Source organism: Anser anser (assembly GCF_964211835.1).
Source record: "Anser anser genome assembly, chromosome: 9".
Classification (NCBI taxonomy): domain Eukaryota; kingdom Metazoa; phylum Chordata; class Aves; order Anseriformes; family Anatidae; genus Anser; species Anser anser.
The window spans coordinates 3,242,207-3,257,895 of NC_139729.1; positions in this window are offsets into that span (position 1 = coordinate 3,242,207).

Genomic DNA, 15,689 nt, shown 5'->3' on the forward strand with positions numbered 1-15,689 from the left:
CTAAAGATAAGTGGATGATGCCAGGGTGGAAGTTGTAGAGCCAAGGGCTCACACATAAAGGAAGCTCTCATGATCAGGAGAAGGAAACAGAGACTTCCTGCATGGAGGGGAAACTATGCGACAAGATGAAGAAGCCACTTCAGTCAAAAAAAGCAATCATGTAATGAGACCTGATCTTGGAATTAGTGATACATTAGAGTGAGAGGTATTAAAGCAAAACAAAATAACAACTGGCCAGTGAAATAAAGAAAAAGCTGCAGCCCTTCTGGGGTGGAGGGAAGAGGCCAGCTATTAGAGAGATCTGTTGTCTTAGATCAGTCTGTATAAGGGCATGCTTTCATGATACATGCTCCTACACTCTATGCTTATATACTGGATCAGAACGCTCTGGATTCAGATGCATTACTCCACATGGTTCCATTTTTTACATTCCACCTCCAAAACTATGGAAATAGTATTGTGGTAGAAGGCAGGCAGCTAAGTCTTTGCTTGGCCCTAAGCTTCAAGAGGCTGCTTCTGGACTTACGTGCTACTTGTATATCTTCTGGATGGCCACAGCTAATTTTTGTTGTATCCTGTTTGTGCAAGTCACAAACAAATAGACTGAGCACCTGAAGTTTTTGTTGGGTTATTTGGCTATAAAGCTTCTTTTGGAAAGAAGCTTCTTTTCTTCTCCTTATGGCTTATCCCTCTTTTTCCCCTCCCATTCTCTCTTGTTTTCTTCTGTTACATTGTTCACTGCCAGTGATATTGAAGTAAAACAAAGCAAAGCTCTCTCCTAGGAGCCTCCTGCCTCCCCAGCACGCAGAAAAATGATGGTGAATCTTTGGGCCGGTGAATCTGTTGTTTCCAAGTGTTTGGTTCTGAGTAGAAGAGAAGGTGAGGAAAAAAAAAAAAAAAGTGAAGAAACCCCAAACCTCCATGTAATATATAAAATGTAAGGTATCTTGATTTTTATATTTATTTATTTATTTCCTCAGGATTGCTCCTATCCCTGTTTCTATGATCATTTTGAAGAAACCTGTGTGTCATCTGCATGAAAGACACCCATACAGGTTTTGTTCTGGAGATCCTGTACCCTGTGTTCAACAGAGATACTTGACAGATCACTTGGTTTAGGTTCGTTACCATATTTTTTCTGCATTTTATTTTTAGCACGGTGTTTTAAAGACAGCAAGGAGGGGGAAGTACACAGAGGACATTGCAGGACCAGCCACCGTGGTGCTGAGGCCTGTGCCCGGCTCCTCAGGCGCCATGCGGGGGTCTGCGGGCGGTAGGTGGCACTGCGAGCGCGGGGATGGCGCCTGTGCTGCTGCGGCCTGCGCTCCTCGCTTCCCTCGGCTGTCGCTAGCTGTCGTCCTGCTGTTCTCGGTGGAAGAACTGCAGATTACGCTGTCTCCAAAGTATGTTTTCCCTACATGCGTGTGGAAAGCTGGATGGGCTTTCCCACCAAAGCTGCAAAATCCTGAGCCTCGATGCGGCTACGTACCGCTAGGCGAATTAAAAGGTGAATGTGGAAGTATGCTAAACCATGATTGATTAAGGAAATCCAGCCAAATACAGTGTAGTGCACTTGAAGTTGCATTAGACTTAGTAAATGAAAGAATTTGGAATTGGATTATGATTTCTGACATAATTTACTGCAGAACGAGAAAGTTATTAATGTATCACAGGAACAACCATGAAAGTACACAGGCTGGTTTCATTGCTGGTTTATTGTCACTGATTTACCTCCGAGGTGAATTTGACCCTGTAGACATGAGGTGGCTTCAGTGTGCGTGGCCATGACGGGGACCGAGCAGCCCCAGGACCGCAAGTGCACAGGGAAGCAGGCAAGGGAGAGGTGAGCCAGGCTGGGGCTGCCCTCCCGCCCCAAGGCTCTGGATGTCACAGAATCGAATCACAGAATCACAGAATCGTCTAGGTTGGAAGAGACCTCCAAGATCATCTAGTCCAACCTCAGCCCTAACACTAACAAGTCCTACACTAAACCGTATCACTAAGGGCTACATCTAAACGTCTTTTAAAGACCTCCAGGGATGGTGACTCAACCACTTCCCTGGGCAGTCCATTCCAATGCCTAACAACCCTTTCGGTAAAGAAGTTCTTCCTAACATCCAACTTAAACCTCCCCTGGCGCAACTTTAGCCCATTCCCCCTCGTCCTGTCACCAGGCACATGGGAGAATAGACCAACCCCCACCTCTCTATAGCCTCCTTTAAGGTACCTATAGAGAGCGATGAGGTCTCCCCTGAGCCTCCTCTTCTCGAGGCTGAACAATCCCAGCTCCCTCAGCCGCTCCTCATAAGACTTGTTCTCCAGACCCCTCACCAGCTTCGTTGCCCTTCTCTGGACTCTCTCGAGCACCTCCATGTCCTTCTTGTAGCGAGGGGCCCAAAACTGAACACAGTACTCGAGGTGCGGCCTCACCAGAGCCGAGTACAGGGGGACAATCACCTCCCTAGACCTGCTGGCCACACTGCTTCTTATGCAAGCCAGGATGCTGTTGGCCTTCTTGGCCACCTGAGCACACTGCTGGCTCATATTCAGCTGCCTATCAACCAGTATTCCCAGGTCCTTCTTGGCCAGGCAGCTTTCCAGCCACTCATCTCCCAGCCTGTAGCACTGCTTGGGGTTGTTACGCCCCAGATGCAGGACCCGGCATTTGGCCTTGTTGAACTTCATACAGTTGACCTCAGCCCATCGGTCCAGCCTATCCAGACCCTCCTGCAGAGCCTTCCTTCCCTCGAGCAGATCGACACACGCGCCTAACTTGGTGTCATCTGCAAACTTACTGAGGGTGCACTCGATCCCCTCATCCAGGTCATCGATAAAGATATTAAAGAAGACCAGCCCCAGCACTGAGCCCTGGGGGACTCCACTAGTAACCGGCCTCCAACTGGATTTGGCTCCATTCACCACAACTCTTTGGGCCCAGCCATCCAGCCAGTTTTTAACCCAACAAAGCGTACGCCAGTCCAAGCCACGAGCAGCCAGTTTCTTGAGGAGAATGTTGTGGGAAATGGTGTCAAAAGCCTATGGACGTGTTTTGCCTTTTTTTTTTTAAATTGCATTTAAGCTTGCTGCTCATGCCTCAGCTGGTTTAACCTTTAACTGACCTAGTTATTGAACTAGGGCAGCGGGAAGCAGCCAAAGAAGTCAGCATTTCTCTGTTGTTGATTGCTGTTCATTTTGAGGAGCAAACAGGCAGTGCTTGGAGGCTGGCAGTGCACGCAGAGGGCAGTCCGTGCTGAGCCTGAGGTACGTGCCCGCATGCTGCAGGAATTGGGGCTGCCTTGTCCTGGTTTACAGCACCATATTATGTGTACCTGGCATGTCAGTTCAGTGGTGGTTTGTAGCTGAGATCCTGGTTATGTGTTCCTGCTCTAAGCACAGTTCCTCATGTGCAAGTCTAAAGTTCTTCCTGAGTGCTGGGATTTTGGGGCACAGTTTGACTTAGTACAACCTGCCGAAGTACTCGGACTTGCATGAACATGGCTTTATGGTGGTTTGCTTTCCCTTTCATTGCAGCCCATTGCCTACCTGAAGTGTCATGTGCACTACTGATGAGCTCAGTCCCACAGCCTTTGCGTTCTCTCAGTGGCTCCATCAGCTGTCGGTGACTTTTCCCAGCCTGTGCAGCCATTAGTTCAGCTCAGGCACTGTCTCCTGGTTTTGCTGTGGCTCTCCAACCACATCGTGTGACACGGAACAACGCTTGGCCGAGGGAATTTGAGCAGAATAAATCCTAATACTGCAAGTGCTGTGTACATTTGACAGAGACCTACACCTTAGCAGCTGAAGTGTAGCTTCACTACATGAAGGACATCGAGGTGCTGGAGCATGTCCAAAGAAAGGCAACAAAGCTGGTGAAGGGTCTAGAAAACAAGTCTTATGAGGAGCAGCTGAGGGAACTGGGGTTGTTTAACCTAAAGAAAGGGAGGCTCAGGGGAGACGGTATCACACTTGACAATTTCCTTAAAGGAGGCTATAGTGAGGTGGGGATTGAGTTCTTCTCCCAGGCAGCAAGTGATAAGATGAGGGGAAATGTCCTTAAGTTGCACCAGGAGAGGTTTAGGTTGGATACTAGGAGAAATTTCTCTACTGAAACAGTTGTGTGGCATTGGAATAGGCTGCTCAGGGAAGTGGTTAAGTTACTGTCCCTGGAGGTCTTCAAGAAACGTGTGTATGTAGAACTTAGTAGCATGGTATAGGGGGGACTTGTCAGTACTAGGTTAAAGGTTGGACTAGATGATGTTAGAGGTCTTTTCCAACCTGAATGATTCTATAATTCTATGATTCCAAAATCCTTTTGTCTTTTATTCCTGCAGCCCATCCTGCTTTTTAACTGGTGTACAACAGTGACTTCAGTATTTATTTTTTTTTTAAATCTTGTTGAGCGTGGCTATGCAATGGAACCAAGGCTTCATTGTTACATCAAATTTCTCATTTTTCAGGAAGCAGAATTTGTGGCTCCTGGAAAACGTAGGACATTTGGTGGACTGAGGCTGAGCTTGCTGGCACTGTGTTTGTGTCTGTATTCTGCTTGTTGCCAGATTAGGATAGAAAAGAAATAGAAGCAAAGCTGTTCAACACAGACAAGGGCTCACTGTGCCCTGTCCTCTTTTTCCACTGAACAAATTTTGGAAAGGCTGTGAGAGGTGGTGAGCTAACATTAAAATGCACCAAGCAATAAAGTCAGACATTGAAATGAACAAGAATTTACCTGTGCACTGCAGCACACATTTTCCCGTGGAAAAAAAAAAAAAAAAAAAAAAAGCAAATAGTATTTCCATGGTAGAAAATGGAGCAAGAGAGAGGAAGGTAAAATCTCTGTTGAATAAATCAACTAACTTTATGTATGTTGTCTGTGCTCCATTTATGTTATTCAACTTTCTAAGCAGTAAGTTAAGTTGCAGGAGCAGTTTGTGCAACAGTGCATATTAAAGTTCTGAAAAATAAATTATGAAATCATCAGCGGTTATGTGTGCTTTAAGGGAGCCACTACCATGCAGTGCCAAAGTAAAACATGAACTAATCAACAACTCTTAAGCTGCAAATACGAAATCTTTACAGCAAATATATTTTTTTTTCCTGGGGATTAGCACTTGAGTAATTTTATAGTGAAATTCAACAAAAGCTTTCGCTATCAGATAAACTCAAGCCATATTTGCTAACAGAAATATGCACTGGTCAAGTTTTTATCTTTTCAAAAAGGTGTAATGAGGTGTAAACATCAATGAAATATATTTGACGTCAAAATCCTATTGAGCTCAGAAAAGTCAAAGCCAACGAAGTGTCCAGTCCAGAGGACACCTAGCATCATGGATGAATCTCTGTGCCTCAGCTCAGATCCAGCCACACCAGTATTTCTGTCCAGGCACAGATGAGGAGATTTTTGGTTAATAAACATTTGAGATTAGAATCTGACTATATGACTAGTGTAAAAATACAATATACCTGCTGGCAATGGAAAAGATGCAAGAGAATTATGCTAAAAGTAACAGGGCTTGAAATCTCACCATAATTGAGCTGCAGTCTGGAGTGGTTAAGAAAACGTGATGAGTGCTTTCCCTGAAGACATGCTTTGGTGCTACCTCATTACAGGTATGTGGAAAATTGTCACATTTCCTGAAACTTCATCCCCTCCCTGAGACCATCACCTTCCTCTCCACCTGCGCTACCCACCTGCTGTTCATACCAACTAAAGTATTTTCTCTTCAGCCAGGAGGAATATGGCATACATATGGAGGAATATGACATACATATACATATGTGGCCAGGCCACAACAACTGATGCTACCTGTCCTTTTTCCTGCTGAGGTAAGGCTGTACTGATAAAGCATTTGCAAATGCCTTCCTACAAACTCCCACGAAATGCCAGTAATAGTTGGTGACTTCTAACAGGCGGTCAGCATGGTGTCAACAGTTCAGTCTGCTGAGGACTAAAATCACAGAATCATAGAATATCCCGAGTCGGAAGGGACCCATAGGGATCATCAAGTCCAACTCCTGGCACCGCACAGATCTACCCAAAAGTTTAGACCATGTGACTTAAGTGCACAGTCCAATCACTTCTTAAATTCAGACAGGCTTGGTACAGTGACTGCTTCACTGGGGAGCCTGTTCCAGTGTGCCACCACCCTCTCGGTGAAGAGCCTCTTCCTGATGTCCAGCCTAAACCTCCCCTGCCTCAGCTTGACACCGTTCCCGCAGATCCTATCACTGGTGATTAAGGAGAATAGGTCCCCTGCCTCTCCACTCCCCCTCACGAGGAAGTTGTAGACTGCGATGAGGACTCCCCTCAGCCTCCTCTTCTCCAGGCTGAACAGGCCCAGTGACCTCAGCCACTCCTCATATGTCTTCCCCTCTAGGCCCTTCACCATCTTCGTCGCCCTCCTCTGGACACTCTCCAGCAGTTTTACATCCTTTTTGTACTGTGGTGCCCAGAACTGCACACAGTACTCAAGGTGAGGCCGCAGCAGCGCAGAGTAGAGCAGGACAATCACTTCCCTCAACTGACTAGCAGTGCCGTGCTTGATGCACCCCAGGATACGGTTGGCCCTCCTGGCTGCCAGGGCACACTGCTGGCTCATACTCAACTTGCTGTCAACCACAACCCCCAGATCCCTCTCTGCAGGGCTACTCTCCAGCATTTCGTCGCCCAGTCTGTACATATAGCCAGGGTTGCCCCATTCCAAGTGCAGGACCCAGCACTTGCTCTTGTTAAACTTCATGCGGTTGGTGATCGCCCAGCTCTCCAATCTGTCCAGATCTCTCTGTAAGGCCTTTCCACCCTCATCCGAGTCCACAACTCCTCCAAGTTTGGTGTCGTCAGCAAATTTGCTCAAAACACCCTCTAGTCCTACATCCAAATCATTTGTGAAAACATTGAAGAGAACTGGCCCTAAAATGGAGCCTGGAGGGACCCCACTAGTGACCATCCGCCAGCCAGATGTGGCCCCATTTACCACAATCCTTTGAGCCCTGCCCATCAGCCAATTGCTCACCCATCATATGATGTTTTTGTTAAGTTGTATGCTGGACATTTTGTCCAGTAGGATCCTATGGGAAACCATGTCAAAAGCTTTGCTGAAGTCCAAAAAGATCACATCAGCTGGTTTCCCTTGATCGACTAGATGGGTGATCTTATCATAAAAGGAAATCAAATTTGTTAGGCAGGACCTACCCCTCATGAACCCATGCTGGCTGGGACCAATGACTGCATTGTCCCCCAGGTGCGCTTCAGTAACCTCAAGGATCATCTTCTCCATAATTTTACCAGGCACTGATGTGAGACTGACAGGCCTGTAATTGCTGGGGTCTTCTTTCTTGCTCTTCTTGAAAATTGGCACAACATTTGCCAGCTTCCAGTCTACTGGGACCTCTCCAGATTCCCAAGATCGTTGAAAAATAATTGAGAGAGGTCCCGCGATGACGTCAGCCAGTTCTTTAAGCACCCTGGGATGAATTCCATCCAGATCCACAGACTTGTATGGATCCAGGTGTAGCAGCAAATCCTGCACACATTCAGGGTCAGTTGGGAGTTTATCATTCCCACCATCATGGTCCTCCAGCTCAGGGCACCCTGGGTCCCGAAGCCCATCATCAGTGTTGAAGACAGAGGCAAAGAAGGCATTAAACATCTCTGCTTTGCCTATGTCATTGTCTGTGAGGAGACCTTCCCCATGAAGTAGCGGACCTATGTTTTCTTTGGTTCTCCTTTTTCTGTTCATATATTTAAAAAAACCTTTTTTATTGTCTCCCACAGACATGGCCAGCTTCAACTCTAGTTGGGCTTTGGCCACACGAATTTTCTCCCTACAAACATGAACAGCATCCCTGTATTCCTTCCACGTCGCCTGACCCTCCTTCCAGCAGCCGTACACTTTCTTTTTTCGCCTAAGCTCCAGTAGAAGTTCCCTGGTCAGCCAGACCGGCCTTCTGCCCCGCCTGCTTGACTTCTGATGTTTTGGAATTGCCTGATCTTGTGCTTTTAGGAGGCAGTGCTTAAAGACTGACCAGCACTGATGGATGCCAATGCCTTCAAAAGCAGTTTCCCAGGGGACCTTGCTGACTAGTTCCCTGAGCAGCCTGAAGTCTGCTTTCACCATATCCAGGGCTGAAGTTTTGGTGGCAGTTTTCCTTCTGTCACCATAAATTTTAAACTCAACCACTTCATGGTCACTATGACCGAGATGGCTGCCAATTGCCATGTCCCCCACAAGACCCTCTCTGTTCTCCAGCAACAGATCTAGGAGGGCACCTTTCCTAGTTGGCTCCCTTAGCACCTGCACCAAGAAGTTATCATCTAGGTGCGTTATGAACCTCCTGGACTTGCTCGAGTTGGCCGTGTGTTAATCTAACTCATGGTCTTGTCTCTAATATGAGGGTATGTAAGAGGAATGTATTGAGTGTGACATTCAGGTTAGAACAAGTAATCAAGTGTCTCTTGCATTTAAATAAAAGACTTACATTTTTTCCCCTAAAAAGAAAGAAATAAGAGCAACCAAGTAGTATTACGAAGTTGCTACACTTCTGTTAATCCAGCATGTTTGTGGTCAGGGTTTTAATATTTTCAGGTATCATGAAATTCTCTAGATAATGATACTTGAGTTAATGATTGCATCAGATGTAGTTAGACAGTGGCCTCTTCCTTGGAGATCCCTGTGCCTGTAGAGCAGTAACTGAGCTAAGTCCCATTAGTCCCTCGCTAGTGACTGAGCAGATGGCTAGTGCAAAGGGGTACTTTTGTTTAAAACTTCATGTATGTAACTCCTGGGTGAGTTTTAGTGCAAGATTAAGAATTTATTCCATAAGTTTAAAATCTGTAGAAGGCATTCATGGGAATCATCCCCTTTAAAGCTGTATTTGCATTTCCTATTACCACTGAAAAGGCACAGGATTCCCTGTAGCACTGCTGCCAGGTGCAGAATCGGGGCACCTGGAGAGGACCAAGGTTCTGTGCAGTGTGACTGTAGTTCCTGCTGCCCAGTGATGCATGCTGTACCCGAAGTGACTTGTCGTGGACAGACATCTCAGGCACAGCATATGTGGAGAAGCAACTCCTATTTACTAGTACCTGTTTTCTGAATCTTTGCTGAATGCCAAATATTTTTCAGTGGGTTAAGAGAAGACCATGTCACAGAGAGATGCTGCAGCCTTGCTGTCATCCATCCGTCATCTAAATTAGGTGTTTCTCAAATGTTTACTCACCAAACTATCAAAGCTTTTCTCTGCCCAGACATGCTTGCTGGTTATGGAGGACCAAACTGATGGGAATCACAGACTGTGGTCTGTGTGGAGTTAGAAGTGGATGGACAAACTTGGAATCAATCTCTTCCATAATGACAGACTGATAGATCACATCTGTTTTCTTCTACAACACAAGGAGGCAAAAAGGAAAGGAATGACCTAATTTAGTCATTGAGATGTATGATGTGACAGAAGAGTTTTCCTAAAAATGCACATAAAATGTAAATCCATCTTTCCTGTAATTGCCTGGACAGCAGCTGACTTCTGTGACTCACTTCAGAGAAATTCCTTGGGAAAAAGATTAGTCTTTCTCTGGGACAAAAAGAAAAAGAGTAAATGATATAAACGGCGATTGTAAAGCTAGTATTCCCTGTCTGCACTATATCAAAAGCAATCAGAGCCAGTAAAATTTCGAAGGCTTTAGTAAATTCACTGTCAAAGAGTACATGCTCTCACAAGCAGAGCTCTGCTTTGGAGGTCAGCCTGGGAGCACTGATTCCTTTCAAAGGAGAGGGAGTGAGCCTCCTCTGAGGTTCTTGGCATGCTGGCTGAAAATCATGGACATTTAACCAGTATTTTTTTCCTCGATCCAATCAGACCAAAATGTGGAGTAATCTACAGCAGAGTTGTGGCCAAAACATCTTCCCCAATTGGCTGCAAGGAGAAACAGCCAGAGTGGAAAAAGTGTGTGGATGGCCTACGTGCAGTTGAGTTCAAATGCACAGCGCTTGTTTATGGAAGCTTATATTCAGCTGCACCATTAGATGTCGCAATTATAGTCCTAGAGCATAGGGGGAACGACACATTAGAATTATGTTTGAGAACTATGTGATTCGCCACATCCCTCCCCTCCTCTCCCTTTACCCACCCCATTTGCAGCCAAAAAAATCTTTACTTTCCCAACAGCATAAACTTTGCAAAATTTTCCATCTAAATACTAGACAGTGGAGAAGCATTTGTAATAACTCAGCAGATCAAATGCATCTTGACACACAGCAAGCTGGGCTGCTAATGAACAGCAGAAGGAAGATAAAAAGAGCAGGATTAAATAGCCTGCTCTTACTAAAACAATGTGAATCTTCATCCCGTCTGACCCTAATTTGGAAAAACACAAGGTATCAAGAGGAGAAAAAGGCAGCAACTGAGATTATGCAGAAGCCTATCTTTAGTGGTATACGATTTTTTCCTGGGTTTCTGTGATTTAGAGGGGAGTTTTTATCTGCCTTTGTCTTGTCTTTGTTTTCTTTTGGAAATTGCATCATAGTGCTCTCTCTGGCTTCAGTAGCTACTTCAAACATGGGGCAATTTAAAGATTATGTTTTGGTTTGTGAGCAAGTGATTTCTATCATGTGGATTGGAAAGCTGGGGAGGTTCTCACTATTGTGTCTTAAAACTGGGTAATGTGAACAGTCTGTGGCAATACTAATGCCTCATAATGGCTTTATCTAGTGTTTTGAGGAGCCCTCATAGTTCAGTAAATATTTAAAAATAGTCTTATCATCATTCAGCTGACTTGTCCCCTGCTAGCCAGGGTGTTGCTCGGTGGGCTTTTGCAGACCGTCACTGCGATGCATGGTGTCTGATGCTCCTCCAGAGACAAGCAGTAGCAAATTTACCAAACTGATAGCAATAATAAAATTGAACTAATAATAATCTACTGGGATTCCTTAATGTTCCTGTCTGAAGAAAGACACCTTAGTGCTTTTTATTATCTTGAAAATCTTCCAAAGGTGCTTATAGTATTGATGTGCTACTTAGGATGGCAGGATTAAAACAAATCACCTTGCCTTCAGATGAGAAACTAGTAACATTTGTAGTAGTTCCTAGTTCCATGCATGCACTACAATTTCAAAATGACTTACCCAGACACTACTTTGAGAAGTGGAAACCATGGCTTTTATGTCATCTGGCAGCCTGAAATCTTTCAGATGGCACTGATCTGCAGGGGCTGGATCCAGCAACTCCCTTGACCCTTGTTCCATTTAGGTACACACACTCCAACTGGCAAGAAGAAAAATTCAGCCAGAGAGAGATGATCGAGTGATCTACAGTCCTGGGACCCGATTCTTGAATCTCATGAACTAACAGCTTCAAAAGGATCTTGAAAAAAGATGAAGGCCACATGACTGGAAATGTTGTATTCATTTTTGAATGCATTTACCAAAGTCCTGGAAATGAATGCTGCTGTTTCTGAGCTCTGGTCCAGGTTGGAGCAGACTGGCAGACTTAGAGGCAGTTGAGTCATCTCCATACAGAGCTGGCAGACCAAAAGATAAAGCATGACAAAAGGGGACTGAGCTAGAGATAGTCACGTGTCCCTGTCATGAAACACAAGAGAATGAAATAGGTACTGACCCTCAGAGCTTTTGAAAGAGGTGTTTATCTTGAGACTAGGCTAATAGCAGTGCAACGAGAACAGTATTACTTTTTTTTTTTCTTTCTTTTTTCTTTTCCTGGATCAGGTGTACAAATCCCACTCTGGGAACCCAAATGCAAGAATTAAGAACAACATTCCCCACTATGTGTGGTAAATGTTACAGCTGAGCCATAGTGAGTGCTGCAGGCCTTATTTCAGCAGGATTCTCAGTTCTAGGAGATGTAAGCACAATATGAGAACCGTGCTAGTAAGTCAGACTTTCCTGTAAGTAACGGTTTTGCAGAGGTGATAATTTGCTAGGTAGCTGCCTGCCAGAGTCAGGTATAGAAGCTATAAGGTTCTCCATATTTCTGTGTGGCTATATGAAAGAACTTTGTTAACGTGGAAATATCTCAAAGGCAAGACTATTCCTACATTGATACAAGCGAAGGGTTCTTGTGTACCACTTTTCTGTGCTATGACAACGGGATTGCTTTTACCTGGCCACTTCCAAGGAGTGTGCTGGGGATGTGTGTTCTGTGCCTACCAACTTTCTCTCCTTCTTTAGGCACCCTCAGATGGAGTCTGCCTTGCACAGTGTACCTGCGGACACTATTAACTTGAGTATTGTGAGTTCTACTCTTATAAACTCCATGAAAGTGATTTTGGCTGCAGCCTTCTATACTACACATATCCTCTTTGATGGCCTAAGGAAGAAGGAACAGCAAGACAATGACGCAGGCTTATTGGCTTGTGATTCTCAGGCTATGTGCAGTTTTGCCTGCATTCTTAATCCTGCTTGTGATTTTATGAACAGCCATTCACAGCACTGGCACACTGCTGGGCTATTTGTGACTCCTGCTATTGATCACAACGTTCTCCCCATTCTGGAGGAGATTGCTGCCTTCTTCCAGTACATAATGGAAGTTTGTTTATTTTTCTTTAAATAGGAAGGAATTTCATTCCATCACATTCCCTAATGTAGAATCAATCTGTAGGTTGCCTTGAGCAATACAGGCTCAAAGATTATCTGGAAGCGAAGCCGCCAGATCACCTCTGAAAATACCCTCATACAGCCCAGACTACAGGAGCAAAATGTACTTCCAATGACAGGTTTTGCCAACCTGACAAATCATCAGAATTATCATAATCTTCCTGAGCAACCAAACTATAGCAGCAAAACTTCGGTCTCTGAGAAACTATTTCAAAGATCCAAAGTAGCCATCGTTCTGGCTTCTGTTGAGTGATAGGCTAAAAAGAAATAATAAATTAAATTACCAAATCATTTGAAAAGAACCCTCTTGAGGCTCTACTGGAAGTTCTTAATTTATTCCAGTCCATCATTCCCTGAACAGCAGATAGGCAAACACTAAACTGCATATTGTTTGTCTTGAATGCAGAGTGGATTGCATTTACCATAAGCACGCTGCTGCTCGCAGCATGCCTCCCAGTCAAGCTGTCCATCTCAAAGAAGGTGTCCGTGCTTTTGCTTGCTGCCTAAGAAGTGCAATTGAGAAGAAGCACCCAGTCTGAATACATCTTGCTTTCACAGTACACCACCTAGAACATAAAACTTTTGTGTTGTTTCAGCCACTCCTGGTCATTCTAATACTAAAGGCTGGAATCTGTTCCTATCTCATGCTTGCCCTGACAGCAACTAAGCCAGGCACTTATGTGCACTTATATAGGTGCAACCCCTGTTCTGCAGAAACATTTTTCTACTACCAATGTGAACATACCTTCCCTTCATATCCCCTTTTACCAAATAAAAATAAGTGCACAGGTAAAACAAGATGAAGAATAGAATGATAAAAAAATAAATATCTCAAAGGCAGAATTAAGCTCCTAAATGTTTCTAAGGAGAAAAGCACATTCTCCTACGGCTTTGGTCATGAAATTTTCTTTCTTTCTTTCTTGCTTGTGTCAAGGACATTCTGCTGACAACCTCAGCTTTCCTGGTAATGGTATTTAACTGTTCATTTAAAGATAGAATTCTTATTTTCCATACTTTGTTTTTATTGGCTGCCACCTCTGTTTCCCTTTAAAAGGTTTTCTTGTGAAGAGGCAAAACAGTTAGGCACTGCAAAGCCATATGATTTTTTGACCAACCAGAGAGGCACTAAATTAAGTAAGATCTGTGACTCTCAGCTTTTCCTCGCCTTTCCTGTGGTGAGACCGTCACACAATGACTCCTGAAAACTGGAATGCTGAAGGCTTTCTGTAAGGGGACTGTAGCAGGAGCAAAATCATCGCCAGCCCATCTCCTGTCTTTCTTTCTCAAATCCAGTGCTGCAGAAATTCTGCCAAAAGTCATTCTGAGGCCATCTGTGATTCCTCATTTAGGTCACACAGGAAGTAGGAAATAAGACTACGAAGTTAATTGCAATTTTGTTTAAATCAACTTAAATTACTAAAAAATGTCCTACCTGTCAAAATTAGGTTTTGTCAGGCAGCAGTTTCTATTTACCTTAAATAAGTCAGCTGGAGAGAATGAGATCATTGCAGACAGGCGGAACAGTCATAAAACTACCAGAGAAGGGTCAGGAAAAGAAAATTAGACCAAAAACATTCCAGTAAGAGAGAATATGAATTGTGATGTCTTCCCTTAGGGGAATACTTGTGGGACAAGCTTCCCTGCTCCTGCAGTTTTCCCAAATTGCTTTTCTAGGAGCCTCGACCAGGCTTCTGAAATCACAGAAAAAACAAAGAGTAGGCTTTAGGCTAACTTTTGTAGAACACACACTGACCGGCCCTCCTCTATTGGCTGAACACATGGGACACTCTTCAGTCTGTTTAATACCACAGACTTACTCAGAGGAACATTTTTTACAGTACGATGGTTTGTTGACAGAGACACAAACACTCACATAGACTCCCAGTTTTAGATGATTTTATAAATGCATTTTTTCCACCAGTTTCTATTCATTCCACAGTAAATGTTTATTTTTTTTCTCTTTCAGCCAGTTTTCTTGAATGTCAGTTCCTTTCCATTATATTATTTTCTGCATCTCTAAACTATAAAAAAAGCAAGACTAAATTGCTCATTATGATTAATTGTCCATTTCAACACCACTCATTTGAGGCTCTGCAAAGCATTTTATAGTTTATGGGGTGACGGGACTGAAATTTTTACAAGATCAACCCCGATCAGCAGGGTTTACAAGATACACTCTGCAGGGCTTAATTCTCAGCTTTTTGTGCCTATATAAATCATGCACAAATGAGTGCAATGAAAGCAAAAAATGGGGATCAGACCTGGCCTTAAACCAGACCTCCCTCACTGAGGGAGGTCTTAAACATCTGGTTTAAGGTCAGGTCAGCAGGATTTATTCACTTATGATGCATGCTGACTTAAGTAGTGCAGGATTGGACCTCAAGGCTGGAGCAATCATGTCATAAATGCCAAAGGATGGACCGCAGACAAAAACTTAGCACGGCTTTTCATGGGCACTCATGTCTTGCTGCTCAGTCTCAGTAAAGGAATGTAACTCTCCTTGTAATTTCAAAGCCACTCAGTTGATCTTTTGAGTAATTATGGGATGACAGCTGATTATACCCTGGAAATGCTTGCTAACACTATTAATCTTTTGCTCGTTTGGGCTGTTTATGGCTATAATTATAAATAAGTGAATGAAACAAAGTAATTTCTGATTGGGTGGCTTGGGAAAGAACCAATGAATTTAGCCTGAGCGATTCACTCCATGCTCAGTAGTGCAAGGTGCTGAGCATCCCCTGAACTCAGTGGCTCCGACCGCTCCCAAGGAGTGCTGAGCCTCTCGGTCATGGGCTGGATCATACCCATAATAACAAGACTGGGGCGGCAGCTCCCAGGACAATTCTGATTGAAGTTGAGGATAAATTAAAGGGAGGCAACCAAAGAGAAACTATTTTCAGACAGTAAGAGTGGAATTTTGGTAACATTAAGCTTGATTCTTGGAAAATAAAATGTCTATGGAAGATTTCTTATTACGGTTGAACTACTAAAGCAGCCGTTATTAAAGACGCATATATACAGAGTAGGTCAGGCAATGCGATGCACATTTTAATGCTATATTATTGCCAGATGGGCCTTTAAGCT